Source organism: Ctenocephalides felis, unplaced genomic scaffold (assembly GCF_003426905.1).
Source record: "Ctenocephalides felis isolate EL2017-DRISC unplaced genomic scaffold, ASM342690v1 CF-g0.4_SCAFFOLD_01886, whole genome shotgun sequence".
Taxonomy (NCBI): Eukaryota; Metazoa; Arthropoda; class Insecta; order Siphonaptera; family Pulicidae; genus Ctenocephalides; species Ctenocephalides felis.
In genome coordinates, this window is record NW_020538040.1 from 38,437,183 (window position 1) to 38,462,044 (window position 24,862).

At 28.7% G+C, this 24,862-nt stretch overlaps 1 pseudogene; it reads right to left on the reverse strand.

Moving 5' to 3' along the window:
* LOC113374935 lies at positions 1-24,560 on the reverse strand (annotated as a pseudogene).
* Positions 24,561-24,862: the final 302 nt, after the last annotated feature.

A 24,862-nucleotide genomic window follows, 5' to 3' on the forward strand; every position in this document is an offset into this window, starting at 1 on the left:
TTAGATGGATAGATTGGCAGTGTGACGTAAGCCACACCAGGGACGAAAAACTACACCAGCAGCCAAAGTGTTAACAGCGATGATTAATGATTCTTGTGAGTTGTTTTGCTCAGCTCTTAATGACGAGACTTTTTTAGCAACCAAATGGCTGTCCATTTCCTATGTGATAAAATTTATGATTACAATTTCTTCAATAGTAATGAATATTTATTTAAGCAGCAATGCCGGACAAGAGCTAATTTTACTTGAAACCATATTGTTATCATTTTTCCTAGTGAAAACCAATTTCTGGGTTTTACCACTTCGCTTTAATAATATTTATGCTATTTCCTTCTAAATCATATATTTACTTCACATATAGTTCACATTGTTAAGTTTGCGGAATATTTAAGTATTGCATAATATTGTAAAAAATATCCAAAATATTGAAACAAGACAACTAATATTTATCAACTAAATTGAGTTCCTAGTAATTTAAATCAAATGAACTCTTCATGGTCAAAAAAATGAAATTGTTTGTAGAAGTTATTAGTATTCTTCTGTAAATTCTACACCACGCGAATGTGTAATATATAGATACCGTTTAGGACTTTATTGACAATAGAATACTTACATATTGTTAAGAGTTAAGTTTTTGAGCAAAATAATTCATAATTTTAATTAACAAAGTCATTCTAAAGTCAAATTTTTGCAGGGTAGTGAGATAAATTCAATACTGTCTTGAAGTATTTATTACATAATTTATATATAAGCAAACAAAATAATATGATACATGATAAAGAATTCAAACTTTTTCACGAACATTCGATTTGCTAATTTATTTGTTTTTTGGTATTTCAAGATATTCTAAAATAAATTAAAATTAAAAAGTAAATTATTTTCTAAAAACAATCACGCTTGTCAAAAATTTCTCACTAACATTCACATATGTTGTTTTCATGATATTCTAAAATAAATTAAAGATAAAAATTTAAAAATAGTAAAAATCATCATAGCGGCTAATGAATATTTTCTATGTAACAAAATACTAACAACGTTTTTCTTTTTTGTTAAATGTACATCTTGTTTTTTCAATTATTTTTTTTATTGCAATAGAAACAAATGATTGAAAAGTATAAATATTTCAATAGTGTTGTAAAATACCCTACATAATGTAAAATAAATTAGAAAAAATAAAATTTAAATCAAGTTTAATAATTTTCTAAAACAATCATATTTATCAAAAATTTTAACTTTTTCTTAACTTGTTCGATATTTAAAAAAAATACGATTTCAAAATCTATGATTAGAATTAAATTTAAAAAAATATATTATTCAAAATTTACAATTAAATTGAGCATTTTTCACTGGTTGTTTTTATAATTATCACTTTTTTCAATTATAAATATTAATTTGTTGAATTATTTAACTTGAATATAATTTTATCTTATTTGCTAATATTTGTTTTAAATACGCAATCTTCCAACATTTTTTCTGCTTCCAGCAATAACATACATCATATTACTTTTTCTTCGGCGGATTTCTTTTTCAGCTTAAACAACTATATGTATTATGTCAATAATTATCATTTCTGTCTTATAATTAGTAAAAGCAACTTACAAAATTTAGTTACAAATTAATATAAATTTACTCTATAGTGTAAAGTAGTATGAGCAAGAAAAAGTCCAAACTTAAGAATGCCAATCATGTAATTAGTAATATTAACAGTATTTAGCATGTTTTTAATTATTATGATAAACCTATTGAAAACATATTTTAAAAATTAATTATTTTCGTCAATTGTATGTGTTTTCTCTTTTGGGAAAGTGCTTACCGTGACAACTTTAACTAGGTTTCCATTTCTTTTTCATTATTACTAAAATTCTAATTTCTTCTCAGATTATTATTTTAAGCAATTTAACATAAGAAAATAAAATGACAATATGTTTAAACTTATATAGTTCGAAACCAGGAAATTTATACCACAATACAAAAAAAATTAAAGTTAGAATTGCAAATTGTTATGTCCCTATAAAGAATTATATTAAGAAATAGTTTTGTACTTTAATTAACTTCCCGTAGGGTAAGTTATAGTAATCGCAAAAAAATCGAAAATGAAAATTTTTATATATCTTTACGTTTCAGAGGTTTCTGAACATTTTGGCATACCTTAGAAAAAATGGATGTATGTGTGTGTGTGTGTGTGTGTGTATGTGTGTGTGTGTGTGTGTGTGTATGTATGTATGTATGTACGTGTGTGTATGTATGTGCGGATACAAATTTTCGTCGACGATTTCGGGAACACGGATCAACCGATTTGAATAATTCAAAAAACATTCGATTCGTATTGATAAGGAGACGTGCTGATTAGTTTTTGGCGAAGGCAGGTCTAGCCGTTCCGAAGATACGGGGCTAAAAGTGCCGAAAACGGTAACTCAGTTTTTAAGAGAACGGAGCGTTCGATTTGAATAATTCAAAAAACATTTCACTTGTATTGACAAGATGAAGAATCAATAAAATTTTCATGAAGGTAGGTCTAGCGGTTTCGGAGATATGGAGAAAAAAGTAAAAAAATGAGCCATTTGGCGGTCAAAAATGATCATTAGACATATGCACATCAAATTATCAGATATTTTATAGAGATTTTAACAATCAGTATACATTTTGTTAACATTCCTATGGGTTCCGTACCAATGCTTATGCGTTAGACAGCGACGCGGCGCTTACGCGCTTTATATTTTGTCCATATGCAGTGAAAGCAGTACGATTGCTTTGAAAAAAAAGTTCAGATCTTCCACAATATGTCAAAAGAAAAAAAAAATTTTTTTCAAAAAAAAAAAAAATTTAAAAAAAAATTTTATTTTTAAAAAAAATTTTTTTTTTTAAAAAAAGTAACTTTTTGTTCAATTTATAGTTTCTCAAATATCTTATTTTTTCAAAGTAAATTTTTTTCAAAAATAATCGTTTTTAAAAAAATAATAATTTTTAGTACGGGAAGTTCCAGCAATTTGCCTTAAGGCACGATGCCTTAATTGCCTTAAGACAGAATTCCACTTACAGCTAGTTATCTTTTGGTCTCAAAGTGCATTTTTAACTTCCTAAAGCAGGCCTTTTTCGTCAAAAAATTAGATTTACTTAATCTATGTTTTCTCGACCTTTCGAGTCATTCTGAATTATTTGAGGCCAAAATTATACATGAGTGAGTACAACATTGAATCATGATGTGATCCAATGTTTGATCTTTTGTTTTTGACCAGAACCGAGGTTGAAATAGGTTCTCGCGTTGATTAGTTTCTCGTTCAAGTCGTTTATTTTTATAATTAGCAAAAAAATGCAAAATTTTACGTCCACAGTACAAAGATTACAATATTAATATTCAGAATAATGGACTACGTCAAAAGTAGAGTCACAATTTCAAAATTTGCTAAATCTAAATTATTGTTGATTGAGTGGATATGTAAAAAACACATCTCGTAAACTTGTCTTAAGAGGGTATTCTAGTGTAAAATTTCAAAAAAATAGATTTTTTTTGTTTCATATTTTCAAAGTTCAACTATCTAAAAATATGGGTACGAAAAGATTTTTGGAAATTTGAATTATTTTCGGAGATATAGGCATTTTACTGACCCGGTCTTCAAACTGGTTTGGCAGGGTCTAATCGGAGAAATGGCATTAGGAAGTCATTAGACCAATTTTTGAGAGTTTATCGTCAAATGAGTTATTAATTCGATGTTTGGGTTCAGAAACTCAGAACAATTTTGAACCTCTAAACTCGTTTATTTTAATTTTTGCGCCGAAACATATTAATTCCCGATCTCGGGTAATTGAAATCGCAACATTTATTGCTGTTTGCATATTCAATGAAAGATGAATAAAATGATGACCCTTATGGTAATGCAAATTGGGCTAGAAACTCATTAGCTGTGAGACGAGACAACGCCCGGAAAGGATGCAAAAGAAGGCTAGAACTGCTAGATTGGAAAAGAGAAATGCAGAAAACTGTTTTTTTTGAAGTAGAAGAAGGTCCGCTGAATAAAGCAAGATTGGCAGTTTAAATAAAAAAAAGTATAACATATCATTATCTGACTTTAACAGCAAAAAACTTCACGCAAAACTTTAAGTGTGTTTTTCTCAGAATAGACTTTTTCAGTACTGTTGACACGATTTCTCGAGTTCTAATCGACCGATTCACTTGAAATGTGAGAATGAGAGTCTTGTTTATAGACCTATCTATAGCCCGAACTAGCATCATCCTCAAATTCCAATATTTACTATTTAAAAAAAAATCGAGAAACTCAAAGCAATAGTAAAAAAGACACTTTTTTTAAACAGTCGCCAATTTGTAAAAAAATTTTTTTTACTCATCGCTTGTTCGGGCGATTGCGACATCATTGTAGATTAATAATCTTTTTATTTCTTTTATTTCGGATGGCTAGGAGGGCTAAGAATCATGTTAAGACTGAGGTGCCAATTTTTTGAGAACCCACTTCATCAGTTGCCAGTTTTTTCAATTTTCAACTTTTTTTATTATTTTTTTTGTATTTTAATAATATTAATAAGCAAGTGATGAAAAATAGATAGTAAAGACATTCATTGCTTTCTTTCACGACACTTCAAAAATGACCTAAAATTCATTGCTTTACACTAGAATACCCCCTTATGGTAAAATGCCACTTACCACTAGACTATATTAATTTTTACCGTAAATAAAACTAGCATAAGCTGCAGTTTTTTATACAAATATTTATTTATTAATGTGCGAGTTTATACATGTTTAAAATTAATAATACTATGATATATAATATAATTCATGATTACAAAAATTAATGACAATTATTTGGTAGCAAAATAATCTGTGATAGAATGCTATAATCATACACTTAACATAATTCAATTATCTTAATATTTCTAAAATTATTTCTAACTTAAATACTGTGTTTTAAATATATTTTCTTCAAATGTTAGTATGTAAACCAGTGAAGGTATTTCCTTTTGTATGGAGCTGGTTTTGTTGCTGACGCACGAATAGCTCCAAGTACTTTTTGATCAAACTAGTTCTATTTTTACCGATGACAAATGCAGTAACTGGTAGTAGATGATTTATGGTAACATCGAAAATTCACATTCACTTACAATTAGGTTTCTATGACTTGAAAGTACTAAAAGGTACAGGATAAAAACCAACGATATATTCTGCTGTAAAATTACACCTCACAAATATTGGTTGATACTTCCATTTTATATTCAATTTGGGATTAGTGACAAAATTTTGTTATAGGATGCAACTTTATGGTTTTGGATGAATATTTTAATTAATACTAGAATATTTATTATAATAATGAAAATAATTCGTAAGTAGACATTTTTCTTTCATTTGTGTGATAAATAAGTATTCTTAGATATTCTTATAATAAAATAGCTGTAAATAAAAACTATAAATGTCAATAAAAGAAATTAATGTATTTTACGCCATAATATTCTAATAAATTACTGGTAATTCAATTGCGTATTAAAATGTACTATTTTATATAAATACAATTTTTTTTGGTATATGTGAAAATGTGGATTGCAATGTTCTTCTCTATAAAATGTACAACAAAAACGCTGGAAAAAATATGAGAGAATGAATGTCAATATGATGACTCAATATAATACAAAATTTAATAACAAAATTAATTCTAAAGTCAGTAATTGGTAAAAAAAATATTGTCGTACATTTTTACTGTAATAAGATTTTTTGAAACCTTGAATTTCGATCTGATAAATTTTTAAAATTTAGAAAATATAAAAAAATTAATGAGATATTAAAACATTAGGACCACATTTGAAGTCTCAGAGGAGTTTTCTTTTTTTTGTTTTACAATTCAATATTTCGGAAGTCCGTTGTCGGTAATTTGTCCAAGAAATTGGACCAGGTATAATTATATAATTCAGGAATTGAATCTATGGAAATGGTATCTATTTCCTGTGGTACCAGACCATTTCTGTAATAAACTAATGCCGATTTTAGTTGTTTCACAATGTACGGATAGTTTTGGGATAAATCATTTGTTTCGCATGGATCGTCCCTCAAGTTAAATAGGCAGACGCTATCTGAAATTGTTAAAAAAACACAATTGATTAATATTATTTTAATAAATTCATTGTCATAAAGTAACATTTTATAGTAACATAATCCCTACTTCACTCAAGAATAATCCCTACATCCCTTTGCTCAAGAAGTAAAACTCTTTATTTCTACTTGTTCATCTATGCTTTGGATATGTTTCCAAGTGAAAATATCCCTTGCACGGCATTGCTGCACCAATAAAAAAAGTCAGCCCTATTAGAATATTTCTAATAACAAATATCATCAAATATGAATGGATTAACCATTGGGTTACCATCTGAAAAATACGAAGTGAGGAGAAGATTCAGATTAAGGAGAAGGTTCTGATCGCTGATAAAAATATATTTAAAAAAACTATGCTTTAGGGCTCGCTCGTAGGTAAGTTTGATACCCACTTCGAGCACCCTGTTTTCAGGCAGCAGTGACAACGATTTTCACTTTGAAATATAGATAGCAATATGTTTCCAAGTGAAAACAGCCCTAATACGGCATTGCTGCACCAATTAAATGCATCACTATTACAGTTATTGTAATAATAAAAATTCAGCACATAGAGATGAGACAACTGTTAGAGTAGCCGTCTATAATAAAAACAAACGTAGTTTGTACGATATTAATCACAACAGCTCATAGAACCCATAAGTTCTGACCGCTGTTCAAATAAATTAAAAAAAAAAAAAACTATGCTTTGCTCGTAAAATAACCTGAATATTGATTCCTAAATATTGTTAATCAAAAAACTAGTTTTGTTATTGCAAAATTTTAGGTACCAACTTTTTTTTGATTATAGTTTACAAATTTACTATTTAAATTTACCTATTCCAATTAGTGTGCTCCAATTAGTTTGTCACTAAAAATGATGTTTTATACCAACAAGAAAGTAAAACAAGTAAGAAAGTAAGTAGTCCTTAGCATTATAAGAGTAAAGCTAAGAAGAGACATATTATTAGTTAAATAGTTTTTAACTGCAAATTATAAAGAACCTTTTTGGATGCTTGGCTATTAAGGTCACCATATTTTTTTAAGTCACATCCAATTTTTGACAATTTTTGCTTATGCTAATCCGGGACAGAGACGGGTGGGTAGGTTTTATTCTAAATAAATAAATAAATTTTATTATAAAAAATAAATATGAGAATACAATAAAAATCGGCTTTTCTTAAGTGTATCAATTGTTTTAATTTTAGTAAAATCTTTATTACTCGATTAAATGTTATTTTGTCTTTCTATTATTTTTTATTCACTTTTGAGTCTTGTATAAAATTTTATTTAATTTTCCTTATAAAATTAACATTGAAAAAATTAGCACTTGTGCTATAAATTGAAAATGAAAGTTCGAAATTATTAATGTGAAGGGCTATTTCAATCCGCCTTTGGAACTTTGTTTGTATGGCAAATTTTTTCTTCATAGCATAACGTATTGTTTCATATATGTATACTCGTTGTATATATCATGTTCAGATATTTTATTGATCGTTGTAATTTTATTATAAAGTGATTTCCAAAATTCAATTTAAACCTATTCGGTTTAAAACCCTGAGACAATCCGGGACAAAAGATCTAAATCCGGGACAAATATTGCTTCTAGAGAAACCCGAGATACAAGGTGGAAATCCTTGACTGTCCCGGCCAAACCGGGACGTATAGTCATCTTAATGTTATATGTTTGACCAAATTAAACTCACTTTGTCTCGAAGGGTTGCAATTGAAATATTCTGAGCGCTGGCCAAATCTGCCCTCGGGGGACACTTGACACTGGCTCTATCTCGAAGCCTCAATGCTATCGTGTTGTCGAAGGTATAACCAGATGATGCCAGCGTCCTGGCCACGATGCTCTTCTGGACCGCATCTATATCGTACGGGGTGCTCCTCTTGTTCTGGGTTCCTTTGGCGCCATAATAGTCGTCGAACTTGCCGCCTTTGTAAATTCCCAGGTGTAATTTCCAATAGTCGCGACGGATCGCCGCAGTTCTGGCCTGTTATCATAATATACAGTATTTACGTGCGTATCTCGACGCATATCATTAGTGATACAAGGTAATTAATCGCTCGCAGCAAAAACATAACAATCAAATTTTTGTACTTAAACCCATGTTAATGGCATTGATAATTAATTAATCATTTGCGATTCGAAGATAATAAACCCACATGAATTAGAGCCTGTTAAGATTTTTTTTTATTTCAACATAAAAATATTACTATGAAATACCTACCAATATGGCATACAATTAGCGTTGTTATGCAGTATCTAAATGTTTAAGTTCAAGCTCAAAAAGATAAATTTTAATATATAAAACGTTTACTACATAAAAATGGATCGGTACATAAATTATCTACTCTTAAGTTACATACTTCTAAATTTGGTATTTTACATCAGTTCATTTATATGTAATATAAAAAACAGTAGATTGTATTTATGCGACAAGAAAGAATAGTTTTGACCATTCTTAAAAAATCGCATATCAGTATTTAGCAAAATACTTCGGGTTCTAATTACAGCTATGGGTGAATCAGTATATAGTTTGGCATGGAGTGTTTGCCATACTAATCTATATTACGTGTGTATTGGCCAAGGGCCCTAGATGTTGTTATTCGAGGGATCCCTACATTTGAAGTAAAAGTTTCCAGTGAGCTTTTTAATTTGGTCGAGTACTGTCGGTACGTCTGTCTGTTCGTGTATGTATTTTGTAGAGTAATAGTGCCTTGCCAGTGGGTCCCTTGATTTGTTGGGTGTTAGTCGTAAAGCTTTGTTTTGTATTGTCTGTAGTCTCCGTAGGTTAGTCTTTATTGTCGCGTTCTAGAGCGGCGTACAACAGCATCGGTCGTATTAATGAGTATCTAAAAGTTTAAATTACTTACGGAATTATTAATTTATGATGTATTTAGAGTTTACTTGAATAATTTAATAACAATAGAATTTAGAAATGCTACAGACTGGGAAATTAATTTAGTATATTCTAATTTTTTTGTGATAGATACTCATAATCAAAATATATGTATATGTTGCATACACATAAAATTTTAAAATAATTTTGCAATTTGAGCGATCAGTCTTTATTATCTATTAGTCTAAAATATTGCATTCTTACATAATGTGATAACGATTTACAAACGTGATAAAATTTGAAATTTGAGAAATAATATTATTAAAAAAAATTAAATGCCACAAAGTATATTTCAAATTAGTCCATAAAGACGCCGACATTAATATAATAAGCGATAAAATACAAACTAATTCAATTAAATACAAAAGTCGCCTCAAGGATTATCTAAACTCACTTGCTACATAACTTAACCACAAAACCACCAAAGCAAGATTGCAAAAGAAGTCCATTTTATATTAAATTCTGTCAATCTCAAAATTACTGACATAGGTCAGAGGATTTTGTATTTTTAAAGCCCATTTTCGATTCGTAAAATATATCGTATAAGAATAAAATTGTAAAGTTGTACGTACAACAAATCTTATTATATATCAATTAATGGCATTTACTACAAATGAATTAATTGTGAACCATTTAAATTAGTTAGTGATTAGTTAACGAAAACTATAAAGCGCGTGCTTGTACATCTTATGATGAAGTTATTTGAATTATTTGAACACCAATGTATTTTTAATAATTGAACCTTAGATCTTTGGACGATTCCAATGAGTTAATCTAACCAACAATTATTATTAACTATCATTATAAATCTAACGTACTTTACTACATATTTTCAATTAATGTATAACCACCTGTAATATTTTACTTTCTGATAATGACTGAAGCATCTATTTTGGTAGTATAATTTAATCCATGGCGATTATATTATTAAATGATGTAAAAATATTTAATGTCATACGTGAGACACAATGTGCGAAAAATTCACAATCGGGTGATCGATAATGTTCGAAGTACTTTAGTATTGTTAAAATTAGAAGATTAAAAGATAAAATCAAAAATCTTTTATAACGCATAAAGTAAATGGATTAAATTATTAATACAGCTTTTATGATTCTGCCTCCAAAGATTATATGGATGACTGTCAGTTCAGTGACAGATTTAATTACAAGATTTGATATGGACATTATGGAGAACAAACAAAAATATAGATAATTCATATTTTTAATAGTATGTGATTGACATACCACATCGTCGAAGTTGAGTAGTATTTCTCTCCTTTCATTTGGGTAGTGATAAGCCAAAGTGGGCCACTGATCTAAACCGTTGATATCAAAAGCACCAGGATCACCACCTTAAATAAAAAGTGAATGTTACAAAATATATTTTATTGCTATTGTAAACACAATCAATTAGTGTTCAATGTACAACGTAAAACCAATACTCAAAATAATTATTTTGAGTCTTGGTATTACGATTATAATGTTTATGATTATATGGTTTTATGATTATAATCATTCCATATATGATATTATTTCATGGCATAAGAAATACTATCATGAATTGCAATTTTCCTTTATTGTGAATGATTAGTAATTTTCGATTTTTATACTTCTTAGGCAAACGTGTTGCTTATATTATATACAAAATTGCATATATATTCATTTCTACGTCTGAGTTTAATATGGTTTTTGTTGTAATGGTTTAAAATTTGTGATAACATGGAACATTAAAAATGATATTTAGAAGCCAATTCTGCGGTAACATAGCATTGTTATGGCAACGCTATCTTATTCTTTTTATTTGGTACTAAATACTGTAAAAATACTATTTATTTGCTGCATGATTAAGCGTATTTTACATATAAGCGAACCCAGAGAGAATGTTATCATAACTGCATTTTTGTGATACGCATTTATAACATACGGTTTTAAATGTACAATATGCCTGATCGTACAGCAAATATATAGCACTTTTACAGTTCTTTATCAATCCCCACAATTGTAAATTTGAACATAGTTTTTATATGGAAATAAATTATATTTCTTCTTCCGTATTATTGCTGTTTTTAATACAAAATTATAATGTTCCAGAAATTACTTAACATTTATTTGAACGTAAGTTTCATAAGTAATATGAAAATAAAAATTTACAGGTGTTACGGGGGACTTTATTATGAAATATACAGCAAAAAATATAAAATTAATTGAAAACTCAAATGAATTTTGATATTATTTACACGTGAAATCATGATTATCAAACAAAAATAATAAAAAACATTAAATCTGAATCGCGGATTGAACCCCGGAGCAAAAATTAGAATTTTACGACGATGGTGAATATTGCTATCGCAATATTCGCAAGTAAATTTTTGCTAATTGGTTTAGTGCAAACCAATTAGCAAAATTTTAGTTGCAAACCAATTAGCAAAATTTACTTTAAGTTTTTTATTATAAATACGACAAAATCATTGTTCAAAACTGAAAGAAATTATTCGAGATATAATGCCGCGACCACAACTGGTTTGAAAAAGTCTTACCCTTATATTAAGATCATTTAATCAATTGATGAACCACTTTTCAACTTCCTTAGAATATTGTCTCTCAAGCAATCGCACAGTTATGTGTTTCTAAATATTATTTGATAAAGTCTATAGTTATTTAGTTACAGATGTTTAAAAAATAATAAGAAAATAATTCAAGTTAAAATTTCATTACCGTACAAAATTATGTTTTATTTTATTAACTAACTGGAGCAGTTATTAGCGTGCAATGCTTTCTGGAAAACTTCGCTAATATTTTTCTGAATTTTCTTATTGTTAATAATAAAATGATAAATGTAATGAAAAGTATTATTACCATTTTTTCTATTATTTGCATCATTAACGTTTATAAGATACCTACAATAAAGAAGTCTGTGTATGTAATTGCAACATTTTAGTATTGTAAACAAAATGTGAATTTTCTAAGCTTTCTACTACTTATCTCAAGAGATATTAATAATAATAAATAGTAGTTTGCCTGAAGGCAGGTCCATAGTGCGATAGCCACCACAATAAATGACTTCCTTGCCTCTTGTCTATCATTCCCATTACCACTATATATTTTAATAACATTATCAAATTTAGTAATACTGTTCCGTCTTTCTCTTTAAGTTTGTCCTCGTATAGTTTCATAATTTATGAAAAAGTTGAAGTATTATATTAAATATGAACAAAACATTTTGATTTACAAACCTGCAGCCGAGAGTAAAGTTGGGAACCAGTCACTGATGTGCATTAAACCGTTGTGAAGGCCTCTATTTTGGAGAATGGGGCTCCAGATGCACGCCACTCCGCGGACACCACCTTCCCACAGCGTTTCTTTTACCTATTACAATTTTAATATTTTAGTCTTATTTCCAAATTTTTTATAGTTTATTAATTTGATCATTGAAAGTAATAGTTATAATAAAAATATTGACTTATTTTTATATAACATCATATTTATCTTAATTTTATAATAGGATCGATTATTGTGATAAATTAATGGTTTGTAAGATATAGATATTATATGTATTAATATTAATATAATTTGTAAGATATAAATTTTATATGTAAATTTTGTATTAAAATGTTCTTATAATATATACTAGATTATTATATAACTAGAAAAGCCTGTTATGGATAGTAAAATTGTATAAAAACTGTATAGAAAAAATTGCTTGAAAAATAAATGTCTCTCATTACGCCAAACGTTGTCAATTACGTCCTAGAAATGAATATTACTAAATAATTTTATATTACCCCTCTCAGTGGATAATTGGATCCCCAGTTTCTGTGTTCACCAATTGTTGGAGCACCATTATCTGATATGAATACAATTATTGAGTTTTCCAACATCTGTCGTTCGTTCAGAGCTTTTACAATTTCGCCTACACTATCATCTAAGGCAGATACCATGGCTGAAATAGATCAATTTATTATGAGCAATTTGAATTAGATTATAATAATGTTTCATTATTATGAGCAATTTGAATTAGATAATAATGTTTCATTATTGTGAGCAATTTGAACTAGATTATAATCTCTCATTAATCAAAGTCCATTCGTCCAAATTGTTGACAATAGAGTCCAGGTTACATCCATCCAGTAAAATTTGGTTTTATTCCTAAATCTAATTACAGACAATTAGAGATAACTTAGATGTAAAAAGGGGACTCTTAAGTGATCAATTATTTTCCTTGAATAGGAAGACACCAGAACTGTCACAATATATCTAATTTGAAGAATGTACATAGTGATAATGTTTGATGATAAGTTATTTAAAGAAAGCTAAATTTAAGGGTTAATGCTGCCGTAAAATAGATCAATGTTATGGGAAGCCCCTATGAACACGGGGTATTCTAATATTGTCTAGGGGGAAGTCTATGTTATGTAGAAGTTTTCAAACAAAGTTTTTTTGTTATTGGGAAGCCCCTATGAACACGGGGTATTCTAATATTGTCTAGGGGGAAGCCTATGTTATGTAGAAGTTTTCATACAAAATCGTACTAAATGCTGTCAAAAGCCATGTGGTTGCTGTGCAGTCAGGCGTTTTAGATAGAAAACCTAATCAAGAAAATGCACAAATTTCGAAAAATAATAAAGTTATTATAACTGGGTCTTTGTGATATGGCTTGATAACATATAAGTGAAGTCGCAGTTTCTGTGTAAAACGCCTGATAAAACAGCAATGGCATTTTGACAATATTTAGTAGCATTTTGTATAAAAACTGAAACGTAACATAGCCTTACCATAACATTGGTCTATTTTACGGCAAAATTGGCCCATTAGTGTGACGCTCATTGTTGTAAGTGGTAACAATAATCAACTAAAATATGAATAAAGCAGTTCTTCTTAGATAATATATTTTTACAAATTCATCAGTAAAGTAAAATGTAATACTAAAAATTTATCTTCAAATTTAGTTTCCTTGTTCTAATTAAGACCAAAGATAATATGTATCTCAATTCTGAGATTTTTGAATTATCTTCCAAAAGATGAAATGTTGATTTAGGTGAGTTTTTAACCTGCATATGTCCTCCTGTTAGGATCAGCAATATGATCCTGTCTATTTATTCCTTCTTGTGGGGCTTCCAATAATTTTCCGCTATTTCCTGAATGCACAGCCAAATGAGACACCAATAAGAAAAGTGGAGATGATTTATCATGTTCTGCGATTAATTTTACGGCTTCTTCGGTATATACGTCGGTGGCGTATCTTCCTTCATATCCCCACGCTGTTTCGTCATTCCGGCGAAGATCATAGCCATAACGCCATTTATCGCCAATCTATTAAATAAGTAAAGGTCTATTACTTTGAAAAATTAAAGATTTTATAGATTGAACATATGAACAATATATAAAATTAATAAACTTATAAGGGGGCGTCCATTAATCACGTGAGGTTTTTAGGTGGTGTGTGGGGGTTTAACAAAAAATCACAAAATATCACGTGGGGGAGGGAGGAGTCTAGTAAATTATCATGTGTATTTATTTTTTAACTGAAGTTTTTAAAAAAAATCCAAACATTATCGAACAATAAAAAATTAGAATTTTTTCTCGTAACTAAAAATTCACGTAATGTTTGTTAGGGGAGGGGGGGCGGTTAATTTTGAATATCACCAAAGGATGGGGTGGTCCAAAAATCCTTAAAAAATCATTTGATTAATGGACGCCCCCTAAATTTGATGTACTTTTTGTTTCCTCATAATTAAGCGTTCAAAAATTTTTTCTACAATTTCGCTGAAAATTTGTATGGCTAAGTAAGACCTTGTGATGGAGTTCATGGTCCCAACAAACAGTCTAAATTATTATTGGCATATGAAGAATGGTTTAATCATAAAAATTATGATAGTATAAAATCGAAATGTTATATTCTATCGACAAATCGTCTCGGCTGCAACTTTTCTTAAGGCAAAATGCTACTTCCAACTCGTGAATTGAAATTTTGCCCTTCTTATAATTTTTTAAAATTATTTTAGAAATTCCCGAATTGCCCTAAATATTTTAGTTAGAAATAACATTGGTATTTTATGCAAATGTTTGTTGGATCCTTTCTATATAATTAGTTTCAATTTATAAGTAATTTCTCATAAACGAAACTTTTTGGAACAAGCGTTTCAAAGCCCGTTAATGATCAACTCAATCCTTTATGTTATATATCGCAAATTTTATTGTACTTTCCTTGGAAAAATGTAATCTACTTCTTGTTGACAACTTTTTTATGCATTCAATTTATTTAAGATTCTATTAAAATTAGTTGATATTGGCATTTTATTATTTACATATAAATTACAATCTGTCTGTAGATATTGAGTAATTGATTTGGAAATTATCAGGCATTTTCTAGAAGGAAAACCCAATGGTTCGCCTTGTAGTTTTGACTAGATATTGGCATTTCGAACAGAATTGCCCCTTTTATTTATTCGTTGTAATGAACCAAAACTAAAAAGGCATTGACCTGCAATTTGAAAGGTGCTCAATATTTCCATAGTTTTAAATCCTTATACGCTACTGCTTAATTCACGCGATATTTATAATCCTAATTGTGACTTACTTCAATTTTCCATCTTATAAATATAGTTTTTAATATTATGATATTTATCAATACTCACTACTCCTTCATGGATGTAGTCATAATAACTAGTAAACCCAGTCCAATGCCCCAAATGCGAGTCAAATCCTCTGTGTGTTGGTGTGGCATTAAGGGAAGAATATCCTAAATGCCATTTACCAACTAGCCTTGTCACATATCCTAAATCTTTCAAATGGCCAGGTAATATTTTACCTGCAGGTAGCGTCCTGGTATCGCCTATTGACAGTGGGTAACCTTGTAATCCTATAAGTAGAAATATATATAACCAGAATATAATAATCTGATGTAACAATAACTTAAAAAAAATAACACGCCCAATTATTAGACTCTGTCAGTACATATGGAAATAATAAATTCGAAATTGGAAGATTCAAAAAATTGAAAACTGTGCCAAATTGAAAATGTCAAGTAAGAAGATAAAATAATTATTTCTCACGCTTTAGCTAAAATAAATTAGTAATTTAATAAATATCAAATATTTAAGTAATGCAGGAATTCTCGATGAAGGCTAAAATGATATCACTTCTGCCAGAGTCAGCCTCCTAGAACACGGGATGCTCTAGCCACTTATGCACATAACTTTTAATAATATTAATTGAATGGTGCAACAAATCAGTCCTATGTGAACTATTTTTAAAAAATTAGTCTGAAACACAGAAATATATAAAATCATATAGCTATTACCTGTATATATGGGATATTTTCCTGTCATCAATGCAGCCCTTGAAGGAGTGCACGTTGGCTGCACATAATGCTGATTAAGAATCATTCCATTGTAGGCTAGAGCGTCAATGTTTGGCGTTAATATTTGGTTTGAGCCGTGAAAGCTCACATCATTCCATCCCTGGAAAATATTTAGTAAAATTGTAATACATACTTTTTATTTTTATTAAAAGTTAGTAGAAAATCATTTAATATGTCGTTTTTGTCTGGTGCGTTCAGTAACGCTACTGGGCGGCAGGCTGGCCGGTACAGCAGCGCTCCTGCGTAAAACACTCTCGTAGCAGAAGTGTTACTATATCATAGATATTTTGCGCTTCTCTTTACGAGAAGCTTTAAAAAATTAGGCTCATTATTCCCACTAGCAAACAGATAAAATAATAACTAGTCCCATGTAAATTCACTTGCATTATGTTTTTGCCTTAAATTGTTTTTTTTATACAAATGTAAAAGTTATTTTGACATCATAATTTCTATAATGAATATTATAACAGATAATTTATTGAAGGAACTAGTTATGTATTCATCTGTCGCTGTCGAGGACCAGGACAAGTGATAAGTGAAGAAAGTCTCTGAAATACAACTCTTTCGAGCTGTACCATGAAGCGGGAGTAAGCAAAAAAAACATTTCCTAAATAATCAATACAATAACATAGGATTTGTGGTTTTTCTTATTATATTATCATATAATTTTATTTCGGTTTAACTTAGGCGCCGCCATCAAAAATATAAAAAAATACTTTCCATTTGCAATATAGATTTATTTAATAATGTAATTATTATTGCTCTATTATGATTTTCTTTTCATGCACCCACATGCCATCTATTAACGTTTAACTTAAGTTGTTGTTCGCTCATGGATAGCAATTGATACTTAACTTCATTTTTAACGTTCTAAGCTATATTTTAAATAAATTGTAGCAAGTGCAAAAAAAAACAAAAACAAAATGTTGTTTATATGTTATGTTTAATGTGGTCATATAAGCATAACTCGGAGAAATTAATGTATGTGTATGCATACTTGATGGTCGGATTCAATTTAATTTTTCTGGCATGTTCTTTAGTACTAATATCAAATTATATCAGATAGTATTTGAATTTATTTAATAATTTTTAAGCATATATACTACTTCCAACGCCCCAGCTGTTTGTCAGCCAGATCAAAATTCAAGTTTAAAAACATATATTTTATTGTATAATATAAATATTATATAATTATAAAAGGACATCAGGTAGATTGGTACATGAGTTGTTTACTTTTGGGTAAGGGTATTATAATTTACATGTTGGATAGTTTATATAACCACATTTATATATAATATACATGTGACAAAGAAAGTGTGGCATTTTCTTAAACAAAATGCACAACAATATTTGAAACAAAGTGAATAAAGTACTTAGTAATTATGTTAAAAAAAAAACAAATGTAATGTTATTATGAGTGTGTTCAAATTTTAATTATGAGTAGATCAGGATATTGTTTGCCATATCAATCTAAGTCGCTAAATCTCAATTTCGATTGATTAAGTCAATTATTATCGGGAAGTTAATGCAACTTGCCTTGTGCTAAAATGCCACTTACCTAGGTGTCATGTTTAGTTTTTGCACTTATTTCTCTGCATTTCGAACCATTTGAATTAATTATTCAAAATGCCGTAGAAAAATTAAAACATACATACACTCCTTTTACCAAAATTTGTTTTCAATATGCATTATTTATTTTATTTTCAAATTTTATATCTTCGTTCTTGAAAACAATATCTATCAAAGAATAAAAAAGTATCAAAACATTAATTTTTTTTAACTTCAAGTTGAGTAACAAAATGTCAAAGATTAAACAAATATAAGGACGTCACTGATGTTCTTCAAATTTTTTTATAGATTATTTTTTTAGAATAAACCCTAATAAAAATATTTATTAGTATGCATTTCTAAATTATTTAACGTCAATGATTAATACAATTTTTTTGAAAAATCTTACAATTTGCTGTACACTTTCTACGCAAATACGAACTATAACATTCACTAATATTTCATTTTACCAATTACTCTAATATAATAGTTTTTAATAATGATAGTATGGTTTGGGAATTATTTAAATTAATTAATCTGTTGATATAGAGAATGTAATTTAAATGAAATTTAGATAAAATTAATCGGTCATTTAAAAATTTCAGAAATATTTTGACTACATACTAATTAAAGTGATAAAAACAATCTCTATTCAATTTTAATTATCAAAAATCTAAATACGTAACCGCGATGAAAATCGCATAACAATTAAATTTTTCTGACGACATTCGCATTTAATCATGGAATCAATCTTTTAAATTTCATAAACTCGTATTAGAGTAATGAATTAAAAGAATTTTGATGACGCTTTGACGATTAATGATTAAAGTATTTTAAGTCAATAATAGCTGTAGAAAATGGTAATGATTCAATAAAAGAATTACAAAAGGAAAAACACATTCATAAAATCGTAACATTTTTTAATACAATACAAAGTCCATATATAAATATTTCTGTATTGCATAAACGATGGATTAATATGCATTAATATATTTAGATTTTGTATCTTTTTATAAGCCTGGATTATATTTTGCAACGTAAGTGAGTATGTTGTTTGCTATATTTTTTATTACTCAATGTTTGTAAAATATTAAACAAAAGTGTAATTTATTAGAAACAGAAAATATTATAAAAATAAAGCAGAAGAAACTTTACAGAACTTTTACATAGACCATAGTCAGAATCATTTTATACTAATTTGATATAATTTACAACTTGTACTTCTAGAGATAGCAAAAGAATCGAAAATTGTAATTTATCCTAACATTTCAGGAAATTCTGATAATGATATTCATAAAATTAGGATATGTAGTATGAATGCATGTTTTCGAATTTTCTTTAGAAATTGATAAGGTTTGCTTTTAACTTAACTATCTTAAAGTTCCGTACCGCCCTTCAAAATATTTGTAACTTATGAACAATTGAGTAAAATATTGACAAAGAGAAGGAATAAAATTTCACTCATGACTATAGATGTATTAGATGTATTAGATAATAATTTTTACGTGAGTTAGATTTTTGTATTGTCATTCAAATCTCTTCAATTGGATCTAAAATTTATTTTTGTCACAAAAATTCAATGTTCAATTTATTACCTTTACAAATACGTCAACTATGCAATCATAAATTCCACAACGTTTTGATTAATTTACTAAAGCCAACAATTTTTATGACATTTCTGAATATATTAATTTTGACTTCAAGAAATACAGTGGTACCATCCCCTTCATATTATAAATATCTATTGTTACTAATTATATGTGATATCTTACAAATACTGTAATTTTTGGCTATATTATAGCCAGTATTACTTAGCTGTGGAATATTTTTCTTCGTCTCTGATACTGCTCTTTTTTTTTTCAGAAAAGCTTCTAAACTTTTTAATAATTTCTGCAAATTAATGGATAAACAAGACCTCAACTTTTGAAGATGCTCTAAACAAAGACGTAATATCAAGTTTCATAAAATCAAGACACAAAATTAAATTAGTTTAGCACTCCTTTATTTGTATTTTATATTTGGTTGTTTTGTTATTTAATTGTAAATTTGTATATCTAATACATCTAATACCTCTAATACATCCAATACATCTAATTCTTATTTTTTAAAACCTATCTAACCAGTACCAAAATATTGAAAAACTATGTCAATTTAATGCAATCATACCATTTTTTTCTCGAAAAGCATGAAAAATATTATTTATGAAATGATGACAATTAGACTAAAGGTAAAGCTTTCTTATTTTAGACCAAATTAATTTTTAAATTCATTGCAATACTTAAAAATTGTATGAACTTCATTGCTTTGAAGATACTGCAGCAGATTTCAGATTCTGAGTTTAAAATTCCTAACTAATTTAATTCTAAATAACTAGTGAATATTTTTTATATTTATTTACCATAAATCGAAAATTTTAATAATTTCCAAAATTATTTTTTTAGACAATTTAAAACACCTGACTGCACAACACCACATAGCATTTTATTAGTATTTAGTACCATTTTGTATGCGAAGCGCTACGTTACATAGCTCCTTCGTAACGTTGTTCTAGTTTGCAACACAATCCGTTCCTTAATTTGCATCTTTGGCCATGGTTTATCTATTTACTGGTATTACCTTTTTAAAAGCTATATGATCTATTTCTCTCTATTTGACTCTACATTACAAAACACATATTACACACTATAATATAAAACTCATTTGTACCCCGATCAATGTAGCCGTATATTTCATCAAAACGTCTCGAAATTAAGCTAATTTTTTTTTTTAATTCTCGAAGGATAAATTTGTTTTCGCAAAAAATCTGATTTGCTAATTTTATGTCCTCTCGGCGTTTTAAATCATTCTGGACCGAATGAGACCAAATTTGAAAGAAGTATGGTGGTTTGTATATATATGTGAGCCAATTTTTGACTTTTTATCGGCTTTTCCTAAAAACGGCTGAACCAATTTTATTTCATCTTCATTTCAGTTTATAATCTTAAATAGATTTTAAAAATTCAAAAACTGTTCGAAAGACATTGGTTGAAAATCGCGTTGATCGACATTATACATTTTATTTGTATTAATTATAGTTTACGTGCATGTATGAAAAGAATTACTCAGAAACATGTTAATTTTAATAAAAATGAGTAAAGAATAAATTATCTGAACTATTACTGTCATTTTTCTGTCGTTACTACCTGCCCTGGTACTACTAGCCCCAAACATGTTGTATGTTGTAATTAGGCACTTTTTCTAGAAAATGATTAATTATGAAATAATAAACAACAGCTGTGGAATTATTCATACTTGAATAGGTAGCGGAATAGTTACAGCAATCATCAATCTTTATTTCGTAGAAATATATAATCAGTGGATCTCAATATCGATTTAAGAAGAAACTGTTACAACTGAAATGATACTTTTTTAATGGACCGACAATAAAATATCTTTCAAAACATTTCTAGCTTCTACTAATAGGGGAACATATGTTAAAATAAACATATTACATATTTATTCCTTTGGACCCTATGCCAAAATCAGTTTATGTTTTTTCGATATTTCAAGTCATGAATCGTTTTGGTTAAAAAAGTATGTGTTTGCACGTGCATATGAACTAAAATATTAATACATATTAACTTTCACTGTCGTTTCATTAAAAAGAGCTGCTAGCATTTCAAATTTAAAAACCATTTGATAGTCCTATATTAATATTATGATATGGATTAGCAATGGTTAGTTTTGCGAGCCAATCGTCCCAGTCATTTCCTTAGAATTAGCAGAAAAATCCAACATTTTTTGTCTAGTTTGTAACAAAAAAATTCGAACCAATTATAAAAATCGAAAAATATCAGACTGAAATCGTACCCATCGGATCGTCCCTTTGAAATTAATGTTTGAATATTTTTTAAGGATTTTGACGAAGTGGGCAAATCTCAATCCTTATTGATGATGCAACTCGCCAAACATATAAAAATATAACAATTAGGAATCGTTTGGGCCAGATTTGTGCGCATCAGTTGAATTATAAAATTATAAAATAAAATAAAAAGCCAACATATGATAACGTTTCGAATTAAGTAGTTTCGTAATAGTTAGCTTTACGCATTTTAGTTTATTTTGCAACATATACGCACATCCTGGTACATAACTGTTACTTTTATGGCAACGAAGACAATTGTTATTAGCATTTTCATAATCCCCAAGATTTCAAAATAATAATAGGAAATAACAAATGTGTGAATGAATGAATAATGGGTTGCTTGCTAAACACAGTTTCCCACATTAGTTGCTATCGATTGATGAGATCTCAACAGGCGTGAAAAATGTCAAGGCGTAATTACTTGGATGCAACCAAGGACCTATAACAATCGGCGATTTCAATTTTTTTATATAAAACATCCTAAGTTAATATTTGGCAAATTTGAAGCTATTTGAAATCGCTTTTTCAAATAAAATAAAAAAGAGTTTATATGACTATTAAGGTAAATAATTATTTGACCGCACACATGGACGTATTTAATCTACTATAAAGTGTCTTCTTAAGGTGGTATTCTAGTATAGAGCGATGAATTTTAGGTCATTTTTAAAGTATCGTAAAAGAAAGCAATGAATGTTTTTACTATCCATTTTTTATCACTTGTTTATTCATATTATTAAAATACAGTACAAAAATTTAAAAAAAAAGTTGAAAATTGAAACTGGCAGCTGATGAAGTGGGGGGTCTCAAAAAATCGGCACCTCAGTCTTAACATGATTTCAGCCCTCCTAGTCATTCGAAATAAAAGAAATAAAAAGATTATTCATCTACAATGATGTCGCAATCGCTCGAACTAGCGATGAGTAGAAATTTTTTTACAAATTGGCGACTGTTTGAAAAAAAAAGTTTTTTACTGTTTTTTGAATTTCTCGAATTTTTTAAAAATAGTAAAAATAGGAATTTGGAGATAATCCTAGTTCGGGCTATAGATAGGTCTACAAATAAGACTATCTGAACATTTCAAGTGAATTGGTCGACTAAAACTCGAGAAATCGTGTCAACAGTACTGAAAAAGTCTGTTCTGAGAAAAACGCATTTAAAGTTTTGCGTGAAGTTTTTTGCTGTCAAAGTTATAAAATGATATGTTATACTTCTTTCATTTAAACTTCAATTCTTGCTTCATGCATCGGACCTTCTTCTACTCCTAAAAAACTATTTTCTGCATTTCTCTCTTCAAATCGAGCAGTTCAGCCTCCTTTGAAGCGTTGGATGTACGTATTTCAGATCGTTCAATCCGGGCATTGTCGCGTCTGACAGCAATGAATGAGTTTCTGGCCCAATTCGCATTACCATAAGGGTCATTTTTAAAATCGGAAAGAAACCTTCATTATGCAAACAGCAATAAATGTTGCTTTTCAAATACCCGAGATCGGGAATAAATATGTTTTGGCGCAAAATCTAAATCAACGAGTTTAGAGATTCAATATTGTTCTGAGTTTCTGAACCTATACATCGAATTAATAATTCATCTGACGATATACTGTCTTAAATTGGTCTAATGACTTCCTAATGCCTTTTGTCCGATTAGACCCTGCCAAACCAGTTTGGAGAGCGAGTCAGTAAAATGCCTATATCTCCGAAAATAATTCAAATTGTCAAAAACCTTCTCGTACCCATATTCTTAGATAGTTAAACTTTGAAAATATGAAATAAAAAAGTCGATTTTTCTGAATTTCTACACTAGAATACTCCCTTAAGAATAGTCTAAATATTTTTTTCTCGTTTAAGTACTTATTACATTTATTTTTGTATATAATTTTGCATTGTTGTAATAAGTAATTTACTAATAGTTATTAATAGTTTTCTCTAAAATTGCAAGAAAAACAAAACTATAAAATTCATTGCCATCTTGCCGCTGTTTTTTAATAGCAGCAGAGCTAGAGACTTGCAAAAAATTTGAATTGTGAACCGCATTGCTTTTAAAGAGTCAAAAAAAATTCTTTGATCTACTTTTTTTTAATAATTACTGTTTCTTGTAAATATATAGTTCACTTTGTAATTTTGCTGAAACATAAACATTAGTAGTTAATTTAGATAATTTAGCTCAGTCATAACGATGATTTGTTTTCAAAAATGTGCGTTGGGGTATGGTTGCAACATTTGGTTGTGGGTTTTATCCTTTTCGGGTGAAGATGGTTAAAATTCAAATTATCATTTAATTCATTTATTTCCTAGCTAATAGGTAAATTAACAAAATTATGGCTGATCAAGAAAGGTAGCACAACCGTACGCAGTCTCCCCTACAATATCTACTTAAGTTTATCAAAAAAATTTGTTTTCGTTTATCGTTTCATTATTTTCATATGCATATTTATTTGTATATGCATACAAATATCAATTAATAATTTTATCTAATTGAGCAATGTTTCAAGAAACATTTCTTTTCTTCGCCTGAATCTTATGGTCACTTATCTCTACTAATTCTGAGCGTTATATTATCAATGTCAAGGATGCATGATTCGATAAGATGGAATTATTGATGGAACTTTGAAGATCATTGTAAAGTTCAAGCAATTTGATAAGATAATAATTACATTAAATGTTTTGGGTAAACTTACCAAGTCATCGGCCATGATGTAACAATATGAGGTCTGTCCACAAACTGCGAAGTTACTGATAGTATTATTAAAGCTAATGTGCTAAGTAGTAGCGGAACCATTTTTATAGTTTATTGACTAGATCTGCAAAAAAATCTAATTAAAAATATAATAAAAGCGAAAATATATTTCTATGGTATTAGTAAGTATTTCAAACTATTAGTAGAATATTACCACCAGCTAATATTTTTTACTGATTTATCTCTATTTGATTGAAAATCTTCTATCCTAGTATCTCTTATCAAGTAATCTGGTGTAAAGGTGTATGTACGCAATGTAATAATTATAATTATATGCTGTCAATCTCCATTTTATTACCATATTATCTATTTACATACCTTATGTTTTAATTTTATTACAACAA